This window comes from Triticum dicoccoides, chromosome 1B (assembly GCF_002162155.2).
Source record: "Triticum dicoccoides isolate Atlit2015 ecotype Zavitan chromosome 1B, WEW_v2.0, whole genome shotgun sequence".
NCBI lineage: Eukaryota > Viridiplantae > Streptophyta > Magnoliopsida > Poales > Poaceae > Triticum > Triticum dicoccoides.
The window spans coordinates 155,417,812-155,431,813 of record NC_041381.1 but is presented as its reverse complement, the minus strand read 5'-3'; positions in this window follow the sequence as shown (position 1 = coordinate 155,431,813).

Sequence of the window (14,002 nt, the reverse complement as noted above, 5' to 3'; positions counted from 1 at the left end):
ACACCCCGACTGTCGGTGTCAAAACCGGCAGATCTCGGGTATGGGGTCCCGAACTGTGCGTCTAAGGCTAATGGTAACAGGAGGCGGGGGACACGATGTTTACCCAGGTTCGGTCCCTCTCTCTGGAGGTAATACCCTACTTCTGCTTGATTGATCTTGATGATATGAGTATTACAAGAGTTGATCTACCACGAGATCGAGGAGGCTAACCCTAGAAGCTAGCCTATGATTATGATTGTCCTTAGTCCTACGGACTAAACCCTCCGGTTTATGTAGACATCGGAGGGGGCTAGGGTTACATAGAGTCAGTTACAGAGAAGGAAATCTACATATCCGAATCGCCAAGCTTGCCTTCCACGCAAAGGAGAGTCTCATCCGGACACGGGACGAAGTCTTCTATCTTGTATCTTCATAGTCCAAGAGTCTGGCCAAAGTATATAGTTTGGCTGTCCGAGGTCCCCTTAATCCAGGACTCCCTCAGTAGCCCCTAAACCAGGCCTCAATGATGATTGAGTCCGGCGCGCAGATTGTCTTCGGCATTGCAAGGCGGGTTCCTTCTCCGAATACTCCAAGGTAGATTTGAACACAAGAATCGTGTCCGGCTCTGCAAAAACAAATTCCACATACCACCGTAGAGAGTATAATATATCATGGATCTAATCTGCTGACAGTTTATTCATAGCGTGACATCACATCATGGTCCATTTTTTATCTGAACCGTTTTATCAGCCTGCCACGACACGTTTCATGAGGCGGCTTTATTGGCACGTCTTGGCGAAGCAGAGATCGTGTCCCCTTATTACGGGATTCTCATCAATACGGGCGTGGGTAACCCAACCGTTCCACAAATAGGATTCCTTGGGAATAGGCAAGTTCCAAAAAGGCCACGCGGGGGACGTTTGGTATTCATCCTCTTTATAAAGAGATCAAGGCTTGTATTTTCCCTCTACGCTTAATCCTCTCCTTCTCCTACCTCAAGTTCCAACACCCAAGGCTTCAGCAAAAATGCTCCAAACTTCCGACCATGTTTGGATCCAGCCTTCAAGGCCAGTGGATGGCCTCCTCCATCATAGAGGAGGATATCAAGAAGCTTAGGGACGCGAGGTACTTGACAGCGTAAATTCCCCACAGGCTTCCTGCTCAAGGTCAGGCCATCCCTACTCCCAAGTCCGATGAGAGTGTTGTGTTCATCTCTCACTTCCTCCGAGGGCTAGGCCTCAGTCTTCATCCCTTCGTTAGAGGGCTCATGTTTTATTATGGGCTAGATTTTCATGATCTAGCTCCGGATTCCTTCCTTCACATCTCGTCCTTCATCATCGTGTGCGAGGCCTTCCTCCGCATTGTTCCACACTTCGGCTTATGGCTCAAAACCTTTAATGTAACATCGAAGATGATCAACGGGAATCACGCGGAGTGCGGAGGGGCAAAAATAAGCAAATGTGCCAATGCTTTATGGCCAAAGGGTTCCTTCCCAGAGGTTTCCGACCTGTGGCAACGGGAGTGGTTTTACATCACAGCTCCCCGAGGAAAAAAGTGGGCGGCTGCTCCTGCCTTCCGCTCCGGCCCTCCACCACAGCTTGCGTCATGGGTCAACAAGGGGTTGGACTGGGGGTCGGCTGACGATGTGCAGACGCTGCAAAGCCGCATCCGAGATCTTATCGAGAAGGATATTGGTCTTGTAAAGGTGATTCAGGTAATGCTAGTTCGACGGGTCCTGCCATGCCAACGACGACCTCTCCGTATGTGGGAGTTCAATCAGGAAGGACCGCGAACCGTTCAGCATTTCTTCTGCATGACGCTCGAAGGGATGTATAAATCATTCTTCGGATCACGAATAAAGTGTCCGGACACCACGGAAGACGCTGGCCTTGACTGCAACCATCCAGATACCCCGGTGAGCACCCCGTAACCAAACATGTTGTCATTATATTTATCATAAGGTTATCCTGAAAAATCGTCCTCGGCCAGGGTTGGATAAATAAGGCAAAGAGGATCAGGTGTTCGACGCCTCTTCCCGAAGACTCAGCGGATCCGGTGTTAACGAGGATGCTGGCTCATGCACCATATCAAGTGCCGTCGAGGGAAGACAAGGAGGGGAGCGGGGAGGTCAAAAGTGGCCTCCATACAGGTGGTACATTATGTACTGTATCCAAAGAATTCAGGACTCCCGTGTCAAAGAGTAAACGAAGAGGAGAATCAAATATTCCCTCCCTCCATGGGAAGAAAAGGGCCGCCCCCGAAGACTTGAAGGCGGAGTCCCGCAAGCAAGGGAAGACATCCCTATCAGGGGGTCCTGTCTTAGGGAGCAACGTTGCCGAACAGCGCCCTCAAGGGGACCAGCCGCTAGCCAAGACGTAAGTGAACAAGGGTGCTCTATAAGCCTACCATGTTCTTCTCCTGTTTATGATAGTAATATCTGAAACGTATGTTTGGCAGTCCGGCCTATAGCCTTCTGCAGCAATCTTCGTCCTCGGGGGATCTTCTTCCGGAGATGATGGAGAGCGAGACGCCCCCTCATGCTTCCCCTCCCCATAAGGAGGACGACCCCAAAGTGTCATCTCGGAGGATCTCTCCCGATCCCCAAAGGAGGACGGGGCCAGAAGGTGAATCTTCAGCCGCCCGAGGTCCGGGGTGTTCGGCTCCTAAAGAGACCATAGACAAAAGCCTCGGACTGTCCGACGTACAGCCGGATACCTTGATGGGTCTTCTACAGCAAGCGCCTATTTCAGAGGAACACCGTACCTTAATGGGTACGGTGATCAAAAGAACTTCGTCCGTGAAAAGCGGACTGGATGAAGCCTTTATGAGCCTGTTAAGAGGCTTCAAGGTACGTAATATGGCAACTTTTGTTATTCTGTATTGCAAAACGCAAGGGGCACTGTGTGTAGATAGTAGCCCCTGAGACTCTGGTTGCTATCCGAATGGAGCGATCAGAGGATCAAAAAATATCAATAATCTCAGGAAATGATTTTGCCAATTTTGTACACAGGCGGCTGCAGCACCGACAACTGCGCGGGCTGCCGAATTTGCCGAATTGAAACGACAACTTGACGCGGCGGATAAGGACATCACGCTCATGAATAAGTGTCTTGACGAGGCGCAAGGTGTGTCTTCTGGGCGGCCAGTAAGTATGTATGACAGTATGACACTGGGACTTACAATATGCTTTGTCTGCAGATGGTGCCGCCGCCGTGGAGACTCTTCGGGCTGAGCTAGCGCGTGCTAAGGAACAAGCCAGAGTAAGCGATGCGGCTGCCGAAAAGGCAGTGAGTGAATTGAAAGCCGAACATGTTGCTCATCGCCGAAGTGAGGAAAAAATAGCCAATATGGCTCTTGAGCTGAAGGATGCCGCTAACCGTTATGAGCTGCTCAAGAAGGAGAGTCAAGAAAAAATAGAGGACCTGCAAAAGGCCTTGCAAACGGTAAAAGAGACTCGATCTGAGATCTGAGCAGCTCGGGAGGAGCTCCGGCAAGCCGGCAAGATCGCGGCTGGGAAGCCCTTTTTATTGCAAACTAAGTTCGGCGATCCGAAGTATGCCCCTCTTGATCAAATGTGGAGTTCTCAAGACGCGTATTTGGACTTGTCAAAGAGTGCCGCCGATGCGATGCAGTCCTTCCAGGACCAAGAAGATTATGAGGTGGAAAGACAGTTCTGGTCATAGTTTAGCACGCCAAAGCGTCCGCTGCTGTTAAACGAGCAGATGGCTAAATGGGCGGAGCTCCATAGGTTATCCGGACTTTCCATGAAGGCTGTCGTGGACTGCTTGTGGCCGGGGGAACCAAGCCCGAGTAGTTATTTTGGTTTAGTGAAACAATTTATTCGTGTTGTGCTGCATATCACCACTATCAAGCAGTCGGCATGCATAGAGGGTGCGCGGATGGCCCTCGCCCATGTTAAAATGTACTGGGCGGGGATGGAGGCCACCGGTGTTGCAACACGGGGTCCGACCGGAGGCAAAAACCTGTTGGATCACTATTTTGAAGAGGTCTTAGAAGGTGCCTGCCTGATAGAGGGTCAGTGCTCGAAGACTAACATGTTCGAATGATATATATCTGAATTTGTAAAGACAATGCTTTTGATAATAAAGGCTATATTTATACTTTTGCCCGTAAAGTATTTTAGTGCCTCCTGTGCGGCCGTTTATGTATATATGTATATAAACTGAAAGATTGCAGTCGTCGGCTTCAACCCCTTTGTGAATAACGCGTGGGTGTTCGGAAAAAGCGCGTAGTCACACTTGATCCAATGTCTTGGTCCATTTGAGGAGGTGATAATGCGACGAACAAGGCAATCGGACTATAAAGCTTTAACACTTCCACTTAGCCATAGGAGTTTTATGGTGGGGCTACTACATAGCCCCTGGTATGTTTGCGTTTTATCCAAAAATGGTGCATTTACATACGTGACCGGAAAACGGTCCTTCGTTAATGCGGAGGAATCTCGAGGATTCCATTGAGTCATTGAGCGGTTGACTAGTCTCTCGCTATATCATGATAGTCAATTTTCAGCTTTCTCTACTGAGGTGCTCGTCCGGATGAACCAGGGCACAATGGCAGTAGTTCTCCCCGTGCTTCCTTAGCCGATGGTGCGGAACGTAAGGTAGCAAAATGCAGGATCCGGGCAAACCCAGCATTTGACCAAAGACATGATTCGGAGCTGATGCATATAGGGCCAAACTCACGACGCCGAACACTCCCGAAGGTGTTCAGTGTTTCCAAAATATACCGGGCTGAATGATAGCCCCTGGTAATAAAACCCTGGATTTCAAGGTACAGGTCTAATCGGTGTGATAATAACGCCGACATCCTTGTGGGTCATTTTAAGATCCAGGAGGATATGAAAACAACAAAAGATAGTAAAAAAGGTTTACCCAGGGGCTTAATCTAAAAAGAAACCTTAGAACGGGGCCCTGCTGCACGTCTGCACCTTTTATCTCCGTTGAGCATGTGTCCTTGAGGGGTAAAGAGTGGTGGCCACCTGAAACAAAGAAAGAACCAGGTGACCGGATCTGGTGTGATCGTGAGTAGAATTGGTTTGTTTTAAAGAACCATGAAGATATAATTTTTGAGTCCGAATAGGGTCAAGCCGAACTATGGACCTTTTATATGTGTGCGGCCCCACACACCACACAGGGAGTTTTGAAGACCTATTTTACAAATACAGGGAGACATGTACAGTCTTCTTGTTTTTGTGGGAGTATAGCCGCTAATCAAGCTCAAGTTTATCTGAGCTCCTACACCTAGGTGTGCGCCGAACACGTCTAACTGTGTCCGCAGTTTCGACTTTCGAGAACCGATGAGTTGCTCGTTTTGCAGAGGTCACTCCATGATTCGGCTACTAGAGCCGTGACCTATTCTTCCGTTCGAAGGGAACGCTCTGTGTTTCCGCTGATTGTGATGACGCCACGTGGACCGGGCATCTTAAGTTTAAGATAAGCGTAATGTGGTACTGCATTGAAGCGGCCGAATGTCGTTCTTCCATGTAGTGCATGGTAACCGATACGGAACGGAGCAATATCGAAGATTAGTTCTTCGCTTCGAAAGTTATCGGGAGAACTAAATACAACTTCCAATGTCAGGGAGCCACTGTTGCGAGCCTCTGCGCCCGGTATCACTCCTTTAAAGGTAGTGATGCTTTGCTTAATTCTTGACGGGTCTATCCCCATCTTGCGGATAGTGTCCTGATATATCAGATTGAGACTGCTGCCGCCGTCCATGAGGACTCGGGTGAGGTGGTATCCGTTGATTATCGGGTCGAGCACTAAGGCGGCCAAGACCCCGGGACGGATACTAGTCGGATGATCCCTGCGATCGATAGTGATCGGACAGGCTGACCATGGGTTGAATTTGGCGATGACGGGCTCTATAGCGTATACGTCTCGAAGTGTGTGTTTGCGTTCCCTTTTTGGGATATGAGTGACGTAAATCATGTTCGCTGTTTTAACCTTTGGTGGGAATTTTTTCTGTCCACCTGTGTTCGGCTGGCGGGATTCGTTCTTGTCTTCACTTAGCGACCCCTTACCCTTGTGTTCTGCATTGAGCTTGCCGGCCTGTTTAAAGACCCAACATTCTCTGTTGGTATGGTTAGCTGGCTTATCGGGGGTGCCATGAATCTGGCAGGGCCTGTCGAGAATTTTGTCTAAGCTGGATGGACCTTCTCGGCTGACTTTAAATGTCTTTTTCCGTTGACCGGGTTCGGAGCCTCTGAATCCGGTGTTTACCGCTGTATTTTCTGGGCTGTCTTCATTGTTTTGACATTTGTTTTTATTGTGTCGTGGTTTTCCGTTGCCATCCCTGATTTCGGATGTGCCTGGGTCGTTGGTGCTGCTACGGGCCAACCAGCTATCCTCACCTGCACAAAAGCGGGTCATGAGAGTGGTTAGGGCTGCCATTGTCTTGGGCTTTTCTTGGCCGAGGTGTCTGGCAAGCCATTCGTCCCGGATACTGTGTTTGAAAGCTGCTAAAGCTTTGGCATCCGCACAGTCGATGATTTGGTTTTTCTTGGTCAGAAATCTGTTCCAAAGCTTACGGCGGACTTTCCGGGTTGTTGGGTTATATGACTGAGGTCGTCTGCATCCGGAGGTCGGACATAAGTCCCTTGAAAATTTTCCCTGAAAGCATCCTCGAGCTCCTCCCAAGTTCCAATAGAATTTTCGGGGAGGCTTTTCAGCCAGTGCCGAGCTGGTCCCTTGAGCTTGAGGGGTAAGTATTTGATGCCGTGGAGATCATCTCCGCATGCCATATGGATATGAAAAATAAAGTCCTCTATTCCAGACCGCAGGGTCTTTCGTTCCATCGTATGCCTCGATGTTTATGGGTTTAAACCCTGCTGGAAATTCATGATCCAGCACCTCATCGGTGAAGCACAGGGGGTGGGCAGCGCCCCTGTATTTGGTTATGCCATGGAGTGAGTTCGACGGTTGTAGTGTTCAGTGTTTGTTCCAAACTCGAGAGCGGCCGGCATATTTGTTTTGCTGGTCTCGAGATCCACAAATGGACCTTGTTATGCTAGCCCTTTTATCCAAGTCTTCACGTAAATCGTGTTGCTAGTTCTGGGTTGCTACCTTCCTTTCTTTATGGAGTGGGGGTGCGGATTTGTGTGCGGTGTTATTAGCTGCTCTATCTCGACCACGAGGTGGTCGGTCCTGTTGGTCGTCCGTACGGTTATTCGGCGGTATGGGCGCTATAGCCTCATCGTCGAATTCGGACAGCAGTTTACGTTTGGGATAGCTCTTTGTTTGGCAATTGCCACCGTATTTTTCCTTAGTGTCGAGCACTTCGTTCCATTTGGCATCGAGCATATCATGTGCGGCTTTAAGCTGTTGCTTCTGCTTATTCAAGCTCCTAGCAGTGGCGATAAGTCTCTGCTGGAGGCGTTCTCGCTCCACTTGTGTATCAGGGATGATGAATGTGTCGTCATCCGAATTGTCCTCTTCTTCGGACACAGGTTGATAAGTGGTGTCTTCGGCGTTGTTGTGATCAGACAGCGGCCCCGAACTGTGTTTGTTGTTTCCCTGCTCGTCCTGCTTCATGGCTGGGTTTGTGGGGTCTTCATTGTTTTCAGCATTGTCCGGGGTATTATCTCCTGTGACGGTATTGCTACTTTTACCATGGCATGGTTTAGAGCGTCGCCGCTAACGTCGCCGCTTTGGCTACTTCTCAGGAGGCTTATCCTCAACTGGGTCCTTTTTGTCCTCGACATTGTCTTCTTTGGGGGTATCCACCATGTAAATGTCGTATGACGAGGTGGTTGTCTAGCGCCCTTTGGGCGGTGGTTCCTCTTCTTCTCCCGCATCATCGTCTAGGCCGTCGAAGTCAAGCATGTCGGTCAAGTCATCAACAGTGGCTATCAAGTGGGTGGTGGGTGGGCAGCTGCTACGTCTTGAGCTTGCGTTGGTTTTCCTTGAAGAGGAAAGGGTGATGCAGCAATAGTAGCGTAAGTATTTCCCTCAGTTTTTGAGAACCAAGGTATCAATCCAGTAGGAGGCCCCTCACAAGTCCCACGCACCTACACAAACAAACAAGAACTCGCAACCAACGCAATAAAGTGGTTGTCAATCCCTTCACGGCCACTTGCGAAAATGAGATCTGATAGAGATAATATGATAAGATAAATATATTTTTGGTATTTTATGATATAGATTGGAAAAGTAAAGATGCAAATAAAAGTAGATTTAAAGCTTATATGATAAGAGATAGACCCGGGGGGCATAGGTTTCACTAGTGGCTTCTCTCAAGATAGCATAATTATTACGGTGGGTGAACAAATTACTGTCGAGCAATTGATAGAAAAGTGCATAGTTATGAGATTATCTAGGCATGATCATGTATATAGGCATCACGTCCGTAACAAGTAGACCGACTCCTGCATGCATCTACTACTATTACTCCACACATCGACCGCTATCCAGCATGCATCTAGAGTATTAAGTTCATGAAGAACAGAGTAACACATTAAGAAAGATGACATGATGTAGAGGGATAAACTCATGCAATATGATATAAACCCCATCTTTTTATCCTCGATGGCAACAATACAATACGTGCCTTGCTGCCCCTTCTGTCACTGGGAAAGGACACCGCAAGATTGAACCCAAAGCTAGGCACTTCTCCCATTGCAAGAAAGATCAATCTAGTAGGCCAAACCAAACTAATAATTCGAAGAGACTTGCAAAGATAACATAATCACACATAAAAGAATTCAGAGGAGATTCAAATATTTCTCATAGATAAACTTGATCATAAACCCACAATTCATCGGATCTCGATAAACACACCGCAAAAAGAGTTACATCGAATAGATCTCCAAGAAGAGGAAGGAGAACTTTGTATTGAGAATCAAAGAGAGAGAAGAAGCCATCTAGCTAATAACTATGGACCCGAAGGTCTGTGGTAAATTACTCACAACTCATCGAAGAGGCCTTGGAGATGATGTAGAGGCCCTCCATGATGGATCCCCCTCCGGCGGAGCGCCGGCGACGGCTCCAAGATGGGATCTCGTGGATACAGAAGGTTATGGCAGTGGAAATAGTTTTTCGTGGTCGCTTCTGATGTTTTCGGGGTACATGGGTACATGTAGGAGGAAGAAGTAGGTCGGTGGACGCTTGAGGGGCCCACGAGGGTGGGGGGGCGCGCCCACCTGCAGGGGGCGCGTCGGGCACCCTCGTGGTCGCCTCGCTTGTTTCTTGACTTCCACTCCAACTCCTCTGGATCATGTTTGTTCCCAAAAGATCGCTCCCGAAGGTTTCATTCCGTTTGGATTCTGTTTGATATTCCTTTTCTTTGAAACACTGAAATAGGCAAAAAAAACAGCAATTCGGGCTGGGCCTCCGGTTAGTAGGTTAGTCCCAAAAATGATATAAAAGTATAAAGTAAAGCCCATAAACATCCAAAATAGGTAATATAATAGCATGGAACAATCAAAAATTATAGATACATTGGAGACGTATCAGCAGCGAAATTCTTCGTCGTCCGTTTCCCACTCAAGCCGGACATAGTTCGGCCAAGAATTTCCTGACAAGGAGAGAGATCTTAATGAATTTAACACGTCGCCCAAGGACGAGTGCTGAAAGATTTCCGCGGAGGTAAACTCCAAGATCGGCGCCTAATAAGATTCGACGGGCGCGGACACACGCGGTTCAGAACCCGTATCCGGAGACGAGTCCGGGGGCCCGACGACACATGCCTCAATAGAGGCTGAATTTGTGTTCGGCTCAAATGCCGTAGAGTATGCAGCCTCCGTGGTGGGGTCCAGCCCCCCGTCCATGAACAGCACGATCTGTTCTGGATCTAGGGCCAGGGCAGTCACAGGCACGGTCTCCTGAGCATAGTGCGATGACCGATTTGAGTCATGTTCATCGCGGCTGCAGGGAGCGGCTGTCGTGGGTACGAATCCGTCGAAGATCAAGTCTCCACGGATGCCGGTGATGTAATTCAAACTTCCAAACCTGACCTGGTGGCCAGGGGCATAGCTATCAATCTGCTCTAGATGGCCAAGCGAGTTGGCCCGCAGTGCGAAGCCACCGAATACGAAGATCTATCCGGGGAGAAAAGTCTCACCCTGGACTGCATCGTTAGAGATGATGGAGGGAGCCATCAAGCCCTATGACGACGACACAACGAAACTCTCAATGAAAGCACCAATGTCGGTGTCAAAACTGGCGGATTTCGGGTGGGGGTCCCAAACTGTGCGTCTAAGGCTAATGGTAACAGGAGGCAGGGGACACGATGTTTACCCAGGTTCGGGCCCTCTCTATGGAGGTAATACCCTACTTCCTGCTTGATTTATCTTGATGATATGAGTATTAAAAGAGTTGATCTACCACGAGATCGAGGAGGCTAACCCTAGAAGCTAGCCTATGATTATGATTGTCCTTAGTCCTACGGACTAAACCCTCCGGCTTATGTAGACACCAGAGGGAGCTAGGGTTACACAGAGTCGGTTATAGAGAAGGAAATCTACATATCCGAATCGCCAAGCTTGCCTTCCACGCGAAGGAGAGTCCCATCCGGACAAGGGACGAAGTCTTCTATCTTGTATCTTCATAGTCCAACAGTTCGGCCAAAGTATATAGTCCGGCTGTCCGGATACCCCCTTATCCAAGACTCCCTCAGTAGCCCCTGAACCAGGCTTCAATGATGATGAGTCTGGCGCGCAGATTGTCTTCGTCATTGCAAGGCGGGTTCCATCTCCGAATACTTCAAGGTAAATTTCGAACACTTAAGCCGTGTCCGGCTCTGCAAGACAAATTTCACATACCACCGTAGAGAGAACAATAATCCACAAATCTAATTTGCTGACAACTCTTCGTAGCACTAGCAGGAGGCTCTCCGGGTGGTTCCATTATTGCACTTGTGCCCCTCCGGAGAGCGCTGCTAGACAGTATGTAGACAACTCCGGCGGGTGATGAAGCTATGTACCTAGGGTAGGGTCATGGACCTGTCCAAACTACCCTCCCCAAGGACATCTCTAGAAGAAACCACCTGTCAATCGACTCAGAAGTGTTCCACTCGACAGAATCGAAGACACTCGACCATGAATCCAACCACTCGACGGCCAGGAGATCTAAAGTCACTCTGCCTGCAAACGGTCGGTCATTGAGTAGCTTTTATGGTCATCATAGCACTTTATTTGTGGCGTTACCAGTAACGCCCGATCTTAATGTACCTTAAACCCTACATAACTGAGGGCCGGAGGGGTCTGGCAAACTCGATATAAGCCACCCCCCTCCTCAGTGTAGAGGGTTCGCACCCCTGCAACTCATACACGCATAATCCAGTCGACCGCCTCCGGTCTCTGAGACGTAGGGCTGTTACTTCCTCCGAGAAGGGCATGAACTCGTAAATCTCTTGCGTATACAACTACTCCATAGCTAGGATCTTGCCTCTCCATTCCTACCCCCCTACACTACTGTCAGACTTAGAACCACGACAGTTGGCGCCCACCGTGGGGCAGGTGTCTTAGTGACTTATTGGAGAAGTTGCGATTTTTCCGATCTCCTTCATCATGGTTTCAGGCGGAGCTCTGGTTGAGGTCCGTGAGATCCGTCTCGGCGCGCTCACATTCGTCGCCGACGACTCCGCTTGGCTTCAGGAGGCTCCGCTCGACATCGACGTGCTCCTTGTCCGCGGGGCGACGCACTTTCGCGCGTGCGTCTGCGGCATCCTCCTGCGGCAAACGTCGACCCAGTATTGGTCGGCTCCTGTGTCATCCTCCCTCCCCATTTCCCACCGGCGCAAGCGCTCCGGTCGGTCGAGGCTTCAGCGGTGGGTGAGGCACGCGGTGGCTCGCCAGTCGGCCACCCCCCAAGTCACGGTGATCGAGCCCAACGAATCTCTCTATGGCCTGTTCGACCTGTCGACTGGTTCCGCAGAGACTGCATCCGAGTGCGACAGCAGCGATCCAGCGGCGGGGGTTCTGATGGTCGATGGACCATGCAGTCCTCCCGGTTTTCCCCGCATCTACAGAGGTGATGGCGGAGGCGATCCGTCGCATGCCCATGAAGAGTGAGGGAGTCCTAGATTAGGGGGTGTCCGGATGGCCGGACTATGACCTTTGGCCGGACTCCCAGACTATGAAGATACAAGATTGAAGACTTCGTCCCGTGTCCGGATAGGACTTTCCTTGGCGTGGAAGGCAAGCTTGGCGATACGATATGTAGATCTCCTCCCATTGTAACCGACTCTGTGTAACCCTAGCCCTCTCCGGTGTCTATATAAACCGGAGAGTTTTAGTCCATAGGACGAACAACAATCATACCATAGGCTAGCTTCTAGGGTTTAGCCTCTCTAATCTCGTGGTAGATCAACTCTTGTACTACCCATATCATCAATATTAATCAAGCAGGAGTAGGGTTTTACCTCCATCGAGAGGGCCCGAACCTGGGTAAAAACATTGTGTCCCTTGTCTCCTGTTACCATCCGCCAAGACGCACAGTTCGGGACCCCCTACCCAAGATCCGCCGGTTTTGACACCGACATTGGTGCTTTCATTGAGAGTTCCTCTGTGTCGTCACCTTTAGGCCCGATTGCTTCTTCGATCATCAACCACGACGCGGTCCAGGGTGAGACTTTTCTTCCCGGGCAGATCTTCGTGTTCGGCGGCTTCACACTGTGTGCCAATTCACTCGGCCGTCTGGAGCAGATCGAAGGCTCCGCCCCTGTCCATCAGGTCAGATTTGGAAGTTTAAACTACACGGCTGACATCCGCGGGGACTTGATCTTCGACGGATTCAAGCCACGGCCGAGCGCGCCGCACTGTCACGATGGGCATGATCTAGCTCTGCCGCCGAACAGCGCCCAGAGCGCCGCTCAGGTGTCCGCTCCGACCCTTAGCTCGGAGCCGACCGCGCCAGTCGGGGACGAACGGTTGGACGCCGCCCCGGGAGTTGCAATCTCTATGACGATCGAGCCGAATACCAGCCTAGTCCTTTGTGAGGCCTATGACTCCAAGGTGCCAGACTCCTTTCCGGACTCCGAATCTTCCGCACCCCTTCCGATCGAACCCAATTGGGCTCCGATCATGGAGTTCACCGCCGCGGAGATCTTTCAGCACTCGCCCTTTGGCGACATCCTGAATTCACTAAAGTCTCTCTATTTGTCAGGAGAGCCCTGGCCGGACTATGGTCAGCAAGGTTGGGATGCGGACGGCGAAGAAATTTGAAACCCACCCACCACCCACTTCGTAGCCACTGTCGATGATTTAACCGACATGCTCGACTTCGACTCCGAAGACATCGACGGTATGGACGCCGATGAAGGAGACGACCAAGAACCAGCACCTATAGGGCACTGGAAATCCACCTTGTCATATGACATATACATGGTGGACACCCCGAAAGCAGGGAATGGCGATGAAAAAATGGAGGATGACCCCTCCAAGAAACAACCTAAGCGCCGGCGTCAGCGGCGCCGCTCTAAATCCCGCCAAAGCAAAAACGGTGAGTCCGGCATTGGAGATAACAACACCCCGGACAGTTCCAAAGACAACCCCCTCTAGCAGGATTCAGCGCAGGAGGACGGAAAAGCTAGCCCTCATAAGAGAGCGGTAGACAGGGAGGTCGAGGACGACAATTATATGCCTCCCTCCGAAGACGAGGCAAGCCTCGACGACGACGAATTTGTCATGCCAGAGGATCCCGTCGAACAAGAGCGTTTCAAACGCAGGCTTATGGCCACGACAAGCAGCCTCAAGAAAAAACAGCAGCAGCTTAGAGCTGACCAAGATTTGCTAGCCGACAGATGGACTGAAGTCCTGGCGTCCGAAGAGTACAAACTCGAACGCCCCTCCAAGAGCTACCCAAAGCGTAGGCTGCTACCGCAACTAGAGGAGGAAGCAACTAAACCTACATCACCAGCGTATGATGCAGCCAATCGGCCACCCCGTGGCCGCGATAGAGAGGCCTTTTGGCCCTCAACTCAAGCCGCACCCCGGCGCCGCTCAAAAAATACCAGGGCATGAGGAAACGCACCAGACCTGCGAGACATATTGGAGGACAAGGCA